Here is a 15,028-nt window from a genome sequence, read left to right on the forward strand (position 1 = left end):
AATACAACAAAATAAAAACAGTACCCATACCAAAAAAAGAAGATTTATTCATAACACATGGGAAAAGACCCAGGGAAACCGTGTTAATGAATAAAATGATAAAAAATAACGCTAAAAACCGTGAAAACCATAAATTTCGCACCCGAGCCTCAACTCTCGCGAACCGGTAACAAACGACTCACGGACTGGTACCGGTCCGTGGCCCGGGGGTTGAGGACCGCAGCTTTACAGTGTTTGCCTTCATGTTTATTATTTTACATTGTCTTATTTCACTGTTTAATTCATAGTTTTTGATCATCGCTGGGTTGAGTTTCTGACTCCTGCATTGATTTCTGTTTTACCCCAGTATCCTGTTAGTTCTTGCAACATCTAACATGAAGTCTTCCCTTCATGTTTCTAGAGTTGAGTTTCAGTTTTGATTCATGCTTTGATTTGTATCCTTAGCAGCTGTTTCCCTGTTTGTCTAGTCCTCCCTCCACCTTCTTTACCCTGAATAAAAGTTTTGCATTTTGTTTTTTAAATCATCCATCCTCATAGAGGGGTTATCACTTTCTCTTTTATTTATTTATTTTAGTTTATTATTCACATTATCATCTGTGTGGTTTCTATGCCAGAGCTGATGAATGGATGCTTCATCAGTAGATACAGGCGACCACTCAGAACTACTTTGTGTTGATCATGACCTTTTTCTCTAAGATGACCCAAACCATCACTGCAAACAAGACTCCTCACAGTGTGACTTTAATTTGTCACGTGGCTGAATATGCAAGCATCAGGTTTAAAAACAAACAAAAAATTCAAGGTTAAATTTGAAAGAGTTTAAATTACTTTTGATTGTAGTCAAGAATTGTACTTGTGGCATACCACAGTGTGTGTTAATGTATCATGCACACATTCTTGAGAAAGCATTGCTTCCTTTCAAGGTTAGAATATAAGATTTTGTCTGTTTCTTTTATCAAACACACACTTCAAAGAACACTTACATAAATGCCTGCAAGCTACTCTTACACTGGCAGGGACTTTGTATTTGTGGTTGAAGCTGCACTTCAGATGGACTGTCTGTGCATCTGAAATGAGTAACTGTTGCAAATTGAGATGTGGCAGAATTCACACTAAAGCCTGCAGTGAGACTTTAAGCTCACAGTCAAACTGCATTAAAGGCTGATTTCTTTTTGTAAATGTACTTCACAAAATACACAAGAGCAAACATTTGAATAATATGAATGGCACGTAATGTAGACTAACGACTAATGGCACTAACACAGATTACACTCTCCATGGAGATTATGCTCTCCACGAGAAATGAGGGATATTTTTCCCGCTTGTCATTCGACAAAAAAACAAACAAACCTGGAAATCTCTTTACTCCTGTTCACCTGTTCCTTGCCACATGTTTACCCATTTCACTTTCATGTTGTTACAGACAATAACTAAAATGCCAAGTTAGAGCGTGTTTGTGTTTCGGCTAGAAGAGTTTCCTCAACACTGACAAAGTTTACTGGTTCACACAATGAGAGCTAACTATCGTCTTTATTTTGTTTCCTTGGTATCTGGTGAGAAGTGATGCCACTGTTTGGATAAGTGATTTTTGAGAAACAGGAAGCCCACAATCTGCCAGCTCTGCACAATTACAAACAGACATGTTAAAAGCCACGAACAGGCACAATGTCACACACACACACACACACACACACACACACACACACACACACACACACACACACACACACACAGAGCTGTCCTCAAAGCAACAACTTTATGATTGCTTTTATGTGACGCATCGTTAATTTAATAATGTGTGTTATACTTTCCCTGAATGGGCACGGCACTGATATATTAAATATTATGTAAGGCAGTCAAATTTGCTCTCATCTCTATTGATGGCAGTTTACACAGCGTGTCTACTTTCATTAGACTACTAGATTAGATTACTAGATTCAACTCAATGCTTTGTATGCTGCTAAATTCTTATGTGTAGATGCTATAAATCTGTAGGATAGAGCAGCGAAAAGGCTGGGTCTGAAACCTTGTTATGTGTTGTGCCCTTAAGGGAACACGGTGAAGGATAAGGTGACACTGCATGCTGCTGAACCAGGGGCAGATGGAGGAAATGCAGTGGACACATCCACAGAAAGCAACAGACAGTTCAAAGTCAAAGGATCCTGCCGAGGAAAGCTGAAGAAGAAGAAAAATGTGAAAAAAGGAAACAGGTCGGTAAAATGGTGATAGAGCAAGCTGTTTTATTTTTCCTCAAGTTTAAGGAGTGAATGCTAATTTCAAAACAGCTCATTTAAGCTAAAATCTTAGGAGGTACCATATTTAATCATAACTGCCGCAAACTGTCCTGAGAGCTCCACAAGGGGTGCATTTCAAAATCATCATTATAACAAAACAAAACTGTCTATGTGATGGCAAAGCAATTGAGATCATACATTCTTATATATAGTTCTTATATATAGTTCTATACTGTGTATTGTATATTTTGTTGTACAGTTATTTTATTTTCAACTTTAATTTATATATTTTATCTTATTCTTTCCCAGTTAAATTTACCCTTCATTCTAATTTGTGTTGTACAGTTATTTAATTTTTAACCTTAATTTTTTATATTTTATTCCTTCCTAGTTAAATTTACCCTTTTTAATTTTTCATATTTATTTCCTATCTTATTCATAGCCTTTTCCTTTTTTTTCTTTAGGTCACGAGCAGTTGTCCAAGCATTTCACTGCATATCGTACTGTGTATGACTGTGTACGTGACAAATAAAATTTGAATTTGAATTTGAGATCAGTCCACCTGTACGTGTGTGCAATAATCTGCAATCAACAGAGCTGGAATTCCTTTGGTAGGTCAGGTCTCAGTCTTTTGTAATTTTAACTCAGTCTTAATTTGAAAGGAAGCAATCAAGACGACACTGAAGAGCAGACTTTATTTTGAACGTAACTATTTAGGAATTACACTAATTTTTCCACAGGCCCTACTTTTTCACAAGCTCAACATTAAAGTTGAAAGTTGAGCGAGGAGCAAATTCGTGGGGAGGTGTAGCAGGTTTCCTCATTACTTTATGACCAACGAAGTGTTCAATTTGGCACAATTTGATTCATTCTAGAAAAAGAAAGAAAATAGCATCTTATCTTTATTAAGACTGCAGTCCTATCATCCAGGGTGCTGATGTAAATTTAGGAAAAGTCAGCAAATTAGCACAAACTGTGACTGCTGACGTCTTTAAAAACAATCCTGAAACAAATTATAAAAGCATGTGTTTGATAGTAACAGGAAGCTGTGGTGATATCTGTTGGTTAACATGCCGTTTGTTCCCTGTTCACCTGAAATGTAAAACTGAGAATCTTTTTCTTTTTCTCACTGCAGAGAAAACTGAAAGCACAATAAAGACCCAATAACATCATCTGAGGTTGGCTGCAGTGAAGGCCTGGCAAAGCAACAAAAGCACTCAGAATTCAGTGATATTCATGTGTTCTGGCCTTGAGGCAGTCTTTGACTGTGTGTTTGCGTCCAAAAAGTAAAAAATAACCCTCATGTTTATCCTTTTGCTTTTTTTGCCTGTCCTTTCACATTTAAGCTTCTGAAAGTGTCATTTTTAACCTGTTAATGCAATAATTTGTTATCACACTTGAATTTGTAAAAAAATGTAATTGTCCAAACATTCATGTACTAATGTGTAAAGTGCATGTTATAAAGTACAACAACAGTAATAATGAGCTTGAAAGCAGTAATCAGTTACCTCTACAAACAAATGTGTTTAAAGTCTGCTGTGCCATAATAATGTCCCCAGTTCCTAAATAAAGGACATATCCAAATTTCACATATTCTGCAACCTTACAATAAACTTTAACCTACAGTTGAAGGCATTTCCTTCAATACTTCTGGACTCTAACTAATCTTTCAGTTAATGACAACAATTTTTAAAATTCATTTTGATACTTTTAAGGCTTAAAGTTATGGCCACGTTGACTCACAGATGTGATTCACAGTCATAGACTGTATTTATAAATAGCTTCTTGATCTGCAAAGCCAGCACAAACGTACCATAAAGTGACATTCTTTCTAATGACCAGGATTGGGTAACGTGTCTGTAACACCAATGCTGTGTTGGTGTATAGTGTATATCCACAAAGGTGGATATACACTATACTGTCAAAATAACACACTCACCCATCCAGATCATTGAATTCAGGTGTTCCAATCACTTCCGTAGCCACAGGTGTATAAAATCAGGTACCTAGGCATGCAGCTTCTGCAAACATTTGTGAAAGAATGTGTCACTCTCAGAAGCTCAGTGAACTCCAGTGTGGTATCATGATAGGATGCCACCTGTGAAACAATTCCAGTGGTGAAATTTCCTGGCTACTAAATATTTCATAACCAGCTGGGAAGTGAAAAAGTCACAGAGGGGGGTCAGCAGATGCCGAGGCACATAGTGCGCAGAGGTCGCTATATTTCTGCAGAGTCGACCACTATAGACCTCCAATGTGATACAGGCATGCCAGGCCAGAGAGCAGCGACCAAGAGGATCCTGCAGTTACACCACACACACACACACACACACACACACACACACACACACAGAAAGGAGAGAGAGAGCCTACGTGGCGATCGAGAAAAACTGGCAAGGGTACCAGGAGGACTGAAGGACTATGACAACCAATTATGGATTATGGCGGAGTTGCGATCAGCCCCTTTGTTCCAGTGAAAGGAATTCTTAATGCCTCAGCATGCCAGGACATTTTTAAAAATTTCCTGCTCCAAGCTTTGTGGGAACAGTTTGGGGATGACCTCTTCCTGTTCCAACATGACTGTGTACCAGTGCACAAAGCAACGTTTGGTTTGGAAGAAGCTGACTGGCCTGCACAGAGTCCTGACTTCAATCTGATAGAACACCTCTGGGACATCAGTGTCTGACCTCACAAATATGCTTGTGGAAGCATAATGGAATTCCCATAAACATACTCCTAAATCTTGAAAGCCTTCCCAGAAGAGTTGAAGCTGTTATAGCTGCAGAGGGTGAGCTGACATCATAGTTAACATGCGTTTGAAAGCAGACAAGCGAATAAGTTTGGTAGCAGGGTATAGTCCAGCTCCACCATTCACTCATCACATCTGGTCCAAAAATACCATTACCAAGATTCAAAGCCAAAAGTGAAAAACCAATAGGTGACAGAAATATTATACATGTATATTTATATAAATAAAATTGATGTGTGTCCATTTTACAGTGTTGTAATGACTACATCTTTGCTGTCCTGCATGAGGAGCTCAGATTCATAGAATCACTTTGTATTGAATTTATTTTTATTGCTTAGCCTATGAGTTGATTTAAAAATGTTGATAAATAAGACTCTGCACTGTTATGAATAAATTATTTATTGATTTGGTTTTCCAGCAAATTTTTCATTGGCTTGCTATTTAGAAACATTGGTTTGAAAATTGCTACATAAATGAGTTTATTAATTTCTCGTTTTTATTACCTTGTGATGAGTTACAGTTAATGTGATTTTAAAAAAACACTGCAAGGGACTAAAGTTTGTCAAAATCAAGATGTACCCTAAAAAGAAAGTAGGAACATGATAACAGACATGCTAATGAGCCATGTGGAAGCAGTAGGTGCTTGAAAATATACAGACTGACACAGTACGATCTCAATGATTACTGCTGTGTGATCAAAGCAATACAACTGCACCACTGACAGCCAGATCTAATAATTAGACAGAAACAGACAGATGGAAAGACAGGTGGATAAACAGGGCAACGGTTTGGATGGACAGACTGGCAGATGAATAGATAAACAGATGGATGGACAGCAAGGCAGACGGGATTTTAATACTGCTCATAAAGGCAGAGAGAGGACTGGACAGACTGACTTATAATTAGACAAGCGGAAAGACAGACACACAGACTGGCAGACTTTGGATAAGTTAGACATGATTAGTCGTTGCTTTGAGCTACACTGAGATGAACATACATAAGACGTCTGCACCTCACTGGTTTCTTTTCAGCAGCTGAGTTTAAAAATAATGACCAAATATGATTATTGATGTAGAAAAAAAATAGACATCTGACTCCCTGGCAGGCTACAGCATCAGGGATTTCTTTTCCACACACACACATGCGTCACAACCATTAGGTTAACTAATAAATACAATTAACCTTTTTAAAACTATTTATTTATTTATTTATTTATTTAGTTTCACACATGGTACAGCAGTAATTCATTTCCCATACACAATTTCTTATTGACACATGCCCCCTATCTGTGACAATACAAGTAAGCAACCAAAATTACACTGACAATATTCTGCACATAACAAAACAAAACAAACCAAACAGAACAATATACTCAACAATGAGCAATACCACTAAAATCAAACTAAAAGGATAATTTTTTTCTACAATTAAATTCTGTTATTTTCTACTTCTTCATACTGGTTTATTATTTTATTCTTATAGCAGATTTTAAATTGAGAAACATTTGTACAACACTTAAGATGATCATTGAGAGAATTAAAGTTTCTTATGCCTATGACTGTTGGACACATTTGCCATTGTGTGGTTCCAGCAAACCGGTGCTTAAAATAAAACTTCCTTCTGCCGTCCCCATTTTCTGAACACAATACAAATAAACTTTGTAACTTAAGAGGTAGTGTTTTATTTTTTGCCCTAAACATAATAATTAATGTCTGTAATTTCACTATATCTTCTAGTTTTAATAATTTTGATTTTATAAACTATTAGTGTGTTCTCTATATTTAACATTATGCATAATTCAAAGTGCTCTCTTCTGTAATAAATATAATGGTTTCAACACAATAACTCAGATAGGGCAGAAACAATGAAAAATACATTATTCTCATTGTCTTGTAATCTAATATATATCTTACATTACCCAGGATATAAATACTTTTAGCCAACTTTTTTTAACATGTTCAGTATGAGATTTCCATGTTAACTTGTCATCCACTATTACACCCAGAAAACAGAATTCTGTCACTCTTTCAATTAATACTCCCTCTATAGACATTACTATCTCTTCCTCCTTTACACGTTTTCCGAATATCATAAACTTTGTTTTTTCCAAATTCAGCGATAACTTATTTACATCAAACCATTTTTAAAATTTTTTCATTTCAATAACCATAATTTTAGCCAATTCTTTCAAGTTTTGAACAATAAAAATTTGTATCGTCCGCAAACAAAACAAAATTTAACATTTTTGACACATCACAAATGTCGTTTATATATAAATTAAAACGTTTTGGTCCTAAAACAGAACCTTGAGGGACCCCACATTCTATTTTCATTCTATCAGAAGAATTGCCTAAACACTGCACATACTGAAACCTATTATCTAAATAGCTGCTTAACCAGTTCAATACTATTCCTCTCACACCATAAGTACTTAACTTAGAAATCAAGATGGAGTGTTGCAGAGTGTCAAAAGCTTTTTTTTAAATCAATGAATACCCCTATAGTATATTTATTATTATGTGTTGCTGATGAAATGTCTTCAATAGTATTCATTTATGCTATTGCTGTTGATCTGTTCCGTCAAAATCCGTACTGACTTTCACTTAACAGTTGACGTTTTTCAATGAAACTATCAAATCTTTGTGCAAAGAGTTTTTCAAGCACTTTAGAAAAAACTGTGATAGCAATGATAGTAGTCTATAATTATTAAAACTATGTCTGTCTCCTGATTTATAAAGAGGGATAACTTTTGCTACTTTCATACGGTCACCCGTATAAAATGAGAGATTAAAAATATAACAGAGAGGTTTGATTATACAATCCAAGGTCTTTTTTACGATGACCATGTCTAACCCATTACAGTCAGTGGATGTCTTGTTTTTAGATTTTGCTACAATAGCTATGATTTCTTTTTCAGTGATTTCCCCTAAAAACATAGACTGTACCACTCTGCTATTATTTTTATGCAAATAAAAAAATGAAAGGATTGGTCAAATTATAAAGATGTTTTCAAAAAGTAAAAGGAATCAGAATCATATTTGATTCTTTTTAGTTTTGACTAAAACTGTTTTTTGTTTAGTTGATATCAGTTCATGTTCACTAATTACAGTAAAACAGTAAGATAAGAGAAGCTAATGAAAAACCAATATATTAATATGTTTTTAATATAAGGATGAACTTTTTGTTAGAAACGACTGGGGATTGTGTGGTTCTGAGAACTATGATCAGGTGGAGTGTATTAATAAAGATACTGTTACTGTGTGAGGTGTGCATTGTTCCTGCAGCTTCATCATTAAAAATTATTATTGATTACAGACGCATATGATATTATATATAAACATTTTCTATATCAGAACTTTTTAATGGCAGTAAAAGAAAAAAAACACATGAATGTTGCTCTGTGTGTCCACTGCTGAGAAAAGACAGGGAGAGATGTTTCCCTGCGTACCTGTGGGGAAGCCTGAAACACTCACCGTAAAAAAGGAGCAGAGCGTTGTTTGACTGCGTATGCTCGTGTTTTCCACATTAAGTTCCTGCTCTCTCTCACTGAATTCCAGCAGCAGAGCAGGAATATGTGGGGGCTCGGCTCTAAATACTGCAAGGACTAAATTACAGGACAGAGCCAAAGGTTTGGCACTGCACTCACAGCTTTCAGCCATCCAGCCATGCGAATTACACACTCGGTCTGATAACATCTTCCCTTCTTATTCCAAATAAATAAACACTCCTAGTGGCGATTATCACACACATATCAGCTGCAAAATGAGACATGCTTTTCAGCATTACATTTAGCCACAAACCTTAGTAACTCTGGGGCTTTTTTTTGCTCGAATTTAAAATATTTGTATTAATATTTGTATTCTTGTGTTCATAGTGTTTCAGTTCCAGTTTCTTTATGGTTATACTCTCCATTTAGTCTTTAGGTTACATTAGTTTTAGTTTTCTGTGGTTAAAGTTCTAGTTTATATTTACTTGCTTGAGTTTGAGTTCATCCTGCCTCCCCCTGGTGTGCCTGTATGTTTTGCTCTGGATTTTTCCCTTTTCTCTTCTCTGGTTACCCTGGAGAAATGTATTTTAGCTTTTTGGATTTATCCTGTATCCAGTTAGTTTCAGTTGGTACAGCACCAGAGGACACCAAGCCCAGCTCCCACCACTCAGCAGGCATCATGGGAGACAACTCACCAGGGACGACCTGCATCCATTCTTGGATAACAGCGAGTGATAGCACTCATTATGCTGTAGCCTGCAAGTAGCTGATATTCAAGCTAAAGTATTCATTTCCCCCAACCCAGCTCTCCATCTGCTCCAGTGGTTACCCTCTGGGATACACTATACATCACTGCCTTCAAGGACAAACAGATTTTCTTTGCTACACGTCAGTCCTTGAACTCTCTGAAACATTCATCATATATTGATCCCCTGTAACTCTGTATATAACGGTACCACATTTCCATTACTTTACCTTGTGATCATTAGTGTGAACTAAATTGATTAAATTCCATTTTTCCCATTATTTTTGACAACTTCTGGTGCTCCAGATGTTTATACAAGGAGAAGCAGTGGGTGATCTGAACTTAAATATGCAGATGAATTATACATATTGCATCATTAAGAAAATAGCGAGTGTAACGCTCTTTGAAAAGAAAAGAGCAGAAATTCTGAATAAAAACAGAGCCTTAATGTCTGAGGAATTAAATAAAAAACAAACAAATGAAAAAACTACCTCATTTTCAGGGGTTCTAACTTCTATTTATTCTGCAGAAAATATACCAAATTGTTGATCTGGCTGTTCCTAATGTGATCTCCCTCATGAATTAGTTTTGCTCTTTCAGCCTAAGAATCTGAATTAAGGTTTCCTTTGATGTTGAGGGGGTCACTGCAACAGCTCCAAAATTCAAATGCTACATTTGGGGTGAACTCCAGACTTTACTAGGTTATTGGTTAAGAAATTATAGAGAAGCTGTACATGGAAGAACTGATGAAGAGGAAGCTGCAGAGCTGCAGAGTCTCTAAAGCTTTCCTCCAAATTGGATGTGAATAAAGTGTAATTAAAAGTCTATGGACCTGTAACTTAAATATATTTTGGTAAATTGCACTGCTTGTAAAATTTAATATTTCAAATATTTTCATTTCTATACTTCTATTCCACTCTCTATAGCTTGGTAGATTTTATAAGAAGTACTGTATAAATCAATTGGCCGGGGAACAGCTGACAGACAGAGCAGCAGGATGTCACGGTGTGTCACTATCATTGCCGTTTACCAGTGACGGGTCTGGGCCACTTTCAGGAAGTCAATTTACCAAAACAAAGAAACTAGAGAGCAGAAGAGAAGTCTCCTGTGCCTCTGCTGTCGGACAAGATTCCCATGCACTAACATGAGTGCACAAAATAAACCTTGTGCCATGAAAAGACACAAGGTTTTTTTTAACACTGTCAGTCATGAAACTCAATTAATCACACACATAGCAGCAGAAAATGACCTCTTCCCCTCCAACATCGATCCACTTCCTATGTTTCTCTTCTCTGCTGGAATTTCTCATCTGTCTGTACGTATTAACCATAGTGAGGCCGGTCATTTACGCAATGATTCAGTCACATTAGCTGTCAGCACCATCTTCTCTGTCTCGAGCAATAGGCTAATGAACTAAAACAGGGAAACAGCCCATTCCTCCACCTGTCATCCATGTATTCACATGTTGTCTAATGAATCCATTTATTTTTAATGTGTTTATTCCAGCTGCATAGTTTTTCTTCATTTATTTATTACATTTAAATTAAAATTAAATCAGCAAAGATCTTCCTAAACTGTTCAGTGATTGAAAATTTAAAGTTAAATGAAATATGTCAATGGATCAGCACTACCAGTGTGATCCCTTTAAAAACAGTCAAAAGCTACAAAAGGGCTTCATCACTGATAAAAGCTCCTTGACTGTAAAGGTTGATTGAGCTTTTGTGTGGCTTCTTAGCACCAGTCTGGTATTTTAGTTTTCTCCATCTTCATGTGATGTGCTGAGCCAACAGAGACAGTAAATATCTTCACCTGTAGTACTGCAGTCTGACCTGTGACAGCCGTGTAATTGTTCTCGCCACCTACTGCTAACATAAAGCAAACATGATTTACCTAAAGTGGAATTTTACACATCAAGGCACCAGAAATAGTGTTCAACTAAATATTATGACACTCTCTGATCCTAAGTTGAGCTGGGTTGTACTGTGGGTAATACACTGCTCAGAAAAAACAAACACACACACACACACAGCATGGTGGATATCTATAAGGATATGGACTGGGTAATGTGTTAAGAACAAAAGGATGCTACATTACCAGCCTACAAAGGGCTGAATTCAAAGACGCACTAAAAATCAAAGTGAAAAGATGATGCAGCAGCCTGGTTAATTCACTGAAATTTCATTGTAGCAACTCAGAATGGTACTCGGTAGTTTGTATGACCCTTGTGTCATTCTATGGATGCCTCCATGCTGGAAGTCATTTTGTATCGCCTGTTCCAGGAGCATGTACCAGTCCGGCTGATGGGTTAAGGACCTTCTACAGCCCTGTGCGTACACGCCCAACTGTCCACATCTTCTGAAGCAACTTCCCATTTCCTGGAATGTCCTCCATGATCTTGAGACTGTACTGGGACAGCCAACTTTCTACCAAAGACGTGTAACCTCGGTAGGGTCCAGGTATCACCTCATGGTACCAGTGGTAACACCGCCCCTAGCCAAATGCAAAACTAGTGAAAGAACAGTCAGTAAAGGTAAGGAGGGAAAAATGTCAGTGTCCCCCACCTGGAAAACCATTCCTGTTTTGTTCTTGCCCCTCTAGTGTATCTGTTGTTCATTAAGACACACAGCATGGCAAGTGACAGAATGTGTATTGACAGGTGTTTTTACCATACAGGCTCAGCACACAACACACAGCTCTACCAGCAGGTCTCAGTCTCCAAGTCATATAGGTGAGGCTTGATTAGGTGATGGAGATCAGATATGCGGGTCAGCGTCCCCTTACACCACACCCTGAATCCAATGCTCCACCCCTCCCTTGCAGCTGAACCACAAACCACACTCCGCCATAAATATGTACTTAACTTCCAAGTCTGAGAAAGTGAAGCCAGTGTGGCTTCTGCTTGCAAAAAGATGTGCGACGTTTGAGAAGACTAGAAGGAACAAATCTGCAGCTAGCTTGTCTGTGACTTCAGGAAACACTGTCTGAGTTTATGAGTCAAATTTCAAGATTCACATCATGCTGAATCTAACACGGTGACCATTAGAGTCAAATAAGAAGGAGAAAGCGTTATGTACTTCAGGAAGAGTCTGACTTGTGTGTCAGTGTCAGTTTCTCACCCCACTCATCATGAGGGTTTTTCTTTCTAGCACTTTTTAGTGCTTCTCCACTACAAGCCACATTCAACCTGTTTTTTTTTTTAAATACTACACATAGCTGAGAATATATTGTACAACGTAATCAGGAAAGTCAGGTAAATAATCCCCAGTGGGTAATCAGCTGTCCTTCTTGACACACAGCTGTAGCCTTTGGATGCAAAAGTTCGTCTGCCCTGTCAGTTCTGTTAATCGTGGCAAGCACCCATATGCCGCATCAGTTCCTACATAACACAGAGACTGCTGATGATTAAGTTGTCAGTTTCTGCACATCACTGCTCATTGGAGCTGCTCACACTAACTGCAGTTGGGTAATTAGAATTTCTTGAGTGACATGTGACATCGCCGTCCATTGTGAGTGTAAAATGTCTCGTGTACAGATACTCTATCTCAGAGTGCACTGTATTGTTGACCGCCATCTGCCTTTTATAATGAGATGCAAATAGAATGACATTTGCCTATGTTCAGCTATTCTCTATAGTGAAAATGTCTTTCTTTTAATTTCCCCCTAACTTGACAATGGTTACTAGGGCTGGGCCATATTATACCGTTCACGGTAATACCGGTATAATGTTAGGCAACGATAGGAAAATGAAATATCGCGATAGAATGGGAGTAAAACACGCATGTGCAGTGCCTTTGTTTTCATATGCACATGGCCGCTTGTTGAGTGAAACAGATGAACCAGAATTGGTTTGTAAAAATGGTGCAACTTCAGTGATGTGGAACTGGTTTGGTGTTTGTCCGTCAGATACACGACAAAGCACATTTTTTTGCAGAACATGCAAGCGGCCGTTGTTATTGTCGTATTTGTCGGACTAAGATGCTCTTAAATCTGGGAGTAATCTGGGTCCTAAACTCCGTATGCTTCAGGTCAAACAACACTGCAGCATCACTGAGAGTTAAAAACTGTCTCAATTCTTTCATCTTTAATAAAACGATCAGCATTGCTACTTTACCAGGTGTAACTATAAAGTTTAACTTCCAGGCATCCATGAAAACAAAATGTTTTACATTTAACGGAGTTAGAAGTTAGCAGGAAGCTAGCGGAAGTTAGCTCGCTAGTTTCGCTAGTTACCTAAGCATGATATTGCATGTTCTGACTGAGAGATTTCTGAAAAAATTCAAACGTAGAGCTCTGCTATCACTTCCAACATGAATGAAGACAGGAAACTAAACAGCAGTGACGTTTGTAGGGTTACTGAAGTTGGGCTAGCTGGTATATAATGATGTGCTACGTGATCGCTAGCGACACAGCTATGTTAGCATAACATAAACAGTGAAGCTGGAGGACGAACACTAACACTTTTCCACTTATAAAAGTTAACGTTAAAGTTCCTGATAGTTAGAGACAAACGCAATTGCATGGCAGGATGCTGTAAACGGACCAAACTTCAGTCAGGAGAACAACTGAGATAATCCATCCACAATACGAGGTTAGTCATTAGTATACTGCAACAACATGGGAATAGAGCAGCTGCCAGAGAATTCAACATTAATGAATCAATGGTACAGAAGTGGAGGAAGCAAGAAGAATGAGTTTAATAAAGTTTGATTTATCTGACTGCTTTGTTTCGCTTAATGTGCCTTATAATCCCGTGCACCTTATGGTCTGAAAAATACGTACTGCACACTGCAGTTTAATGTTGCAAAGCACCTCTTTTTAACTTCAGTGGATATTATACATGGTTATGCTCAGGATATGTCAGCCCATTTCTACTGGAAATGCCTTTTGGTTAAACTTTCAGCAAGGAATTTGCATTTGCACTGTTTTTATAAAGCTTTTAATGTACATAAAAACCAGCTTCTTGTTTAAGTGAAAATAAATGGAAGGTTGTCTTTTTGCGCTAGTAAAGTTGTGGAGTTGTATTTTGTCTCGCATCAAATATATCGTCAGTTACAGTATATCGTTATCGCAAATTTTCAAATATATATCGTGATAAATATTTTTGGCCATATCGCCCTGCTCTAATGGTTACTTTACTGTTCAATCAATATTGACTGGTTTGCATAGCACAAAGCGATACAGGCAGCAGGTTTTTATTGCTGCCTCAGCAAACCACTGAACCTGCACCACTGTCAGGACAGCAACATTTTACCCCGCTCTGCCCTGCTGTCCTCTAATATGATCCACATACATATTATAGGACATGAACACAGTGAGACACTTCAATCCTGAGACCATTTCTACATAATATGTCACTTAGATTGATCAAAATCTCAAAGCGAGTGCTTTGTCAGGTGGCCACAGCGTAGGCCATGATGTAGAAGAAACAGAAGAGATGAATGTTCCAGTGACAGACCAGTGACGCTGTTAATATTAATGAGTGCATATTAAAACAGCTGCACCAGTCGACAGAGAATGCAACCCGCTGCCTTCACCTCCATTAACTGCTAAATATTTCATGTTCCCATCCAGACTAATCTTAACATATGCTGGTTATGTCTGTGTGGTCTGCTCTGCAAAGACTATTGATGCCTGGTCTATCCTTTTCTCCATCTATTCCCATTTATCTTTGTGCTTTTGAAATTCTTTTTAAAGAAAGTAGCAAAAGCCAGCACAAAAAGTTATTATCACACATGCAAATAATGAATTCAATATGAAAATGTGTATGAGGAATATTTTCTCTACAAGATGTCACCACAGGGTTCACACACATC

At 37.7% G+C, this 15,028-nt stretch overlaps 1 protein-coding gene across 1 annotated transcript in view; it reads right to left on the minus strand.

Annotated features, from left to right (window-relative positions):
- Positions 1 to 15,028, minus strand: part of kcnh3 (potassium voltage-gated channel, subfamily H (eag-related), member 3) — a 186,803-nt gene that overhangs the window by 148,275 nt on the left and 23,500 nt on the right. The window lies entirely within an intron of this gene.

The sequence above is a fragment of the Astatotilapia calliptera genome, chromosome 16 (assembly GCF_964374335.1).
Source record: "Astatotilapia calliptera chromosome 16, fAstCal68.1, whole genome shotgun sequence".
Taxonomy (NCBI): Eukaryota; Metazoa; Chordata; class Actinopteri; order Cichliformes; family Cichlidae; genus Astatotilapia; species Astatotilapia calliptera.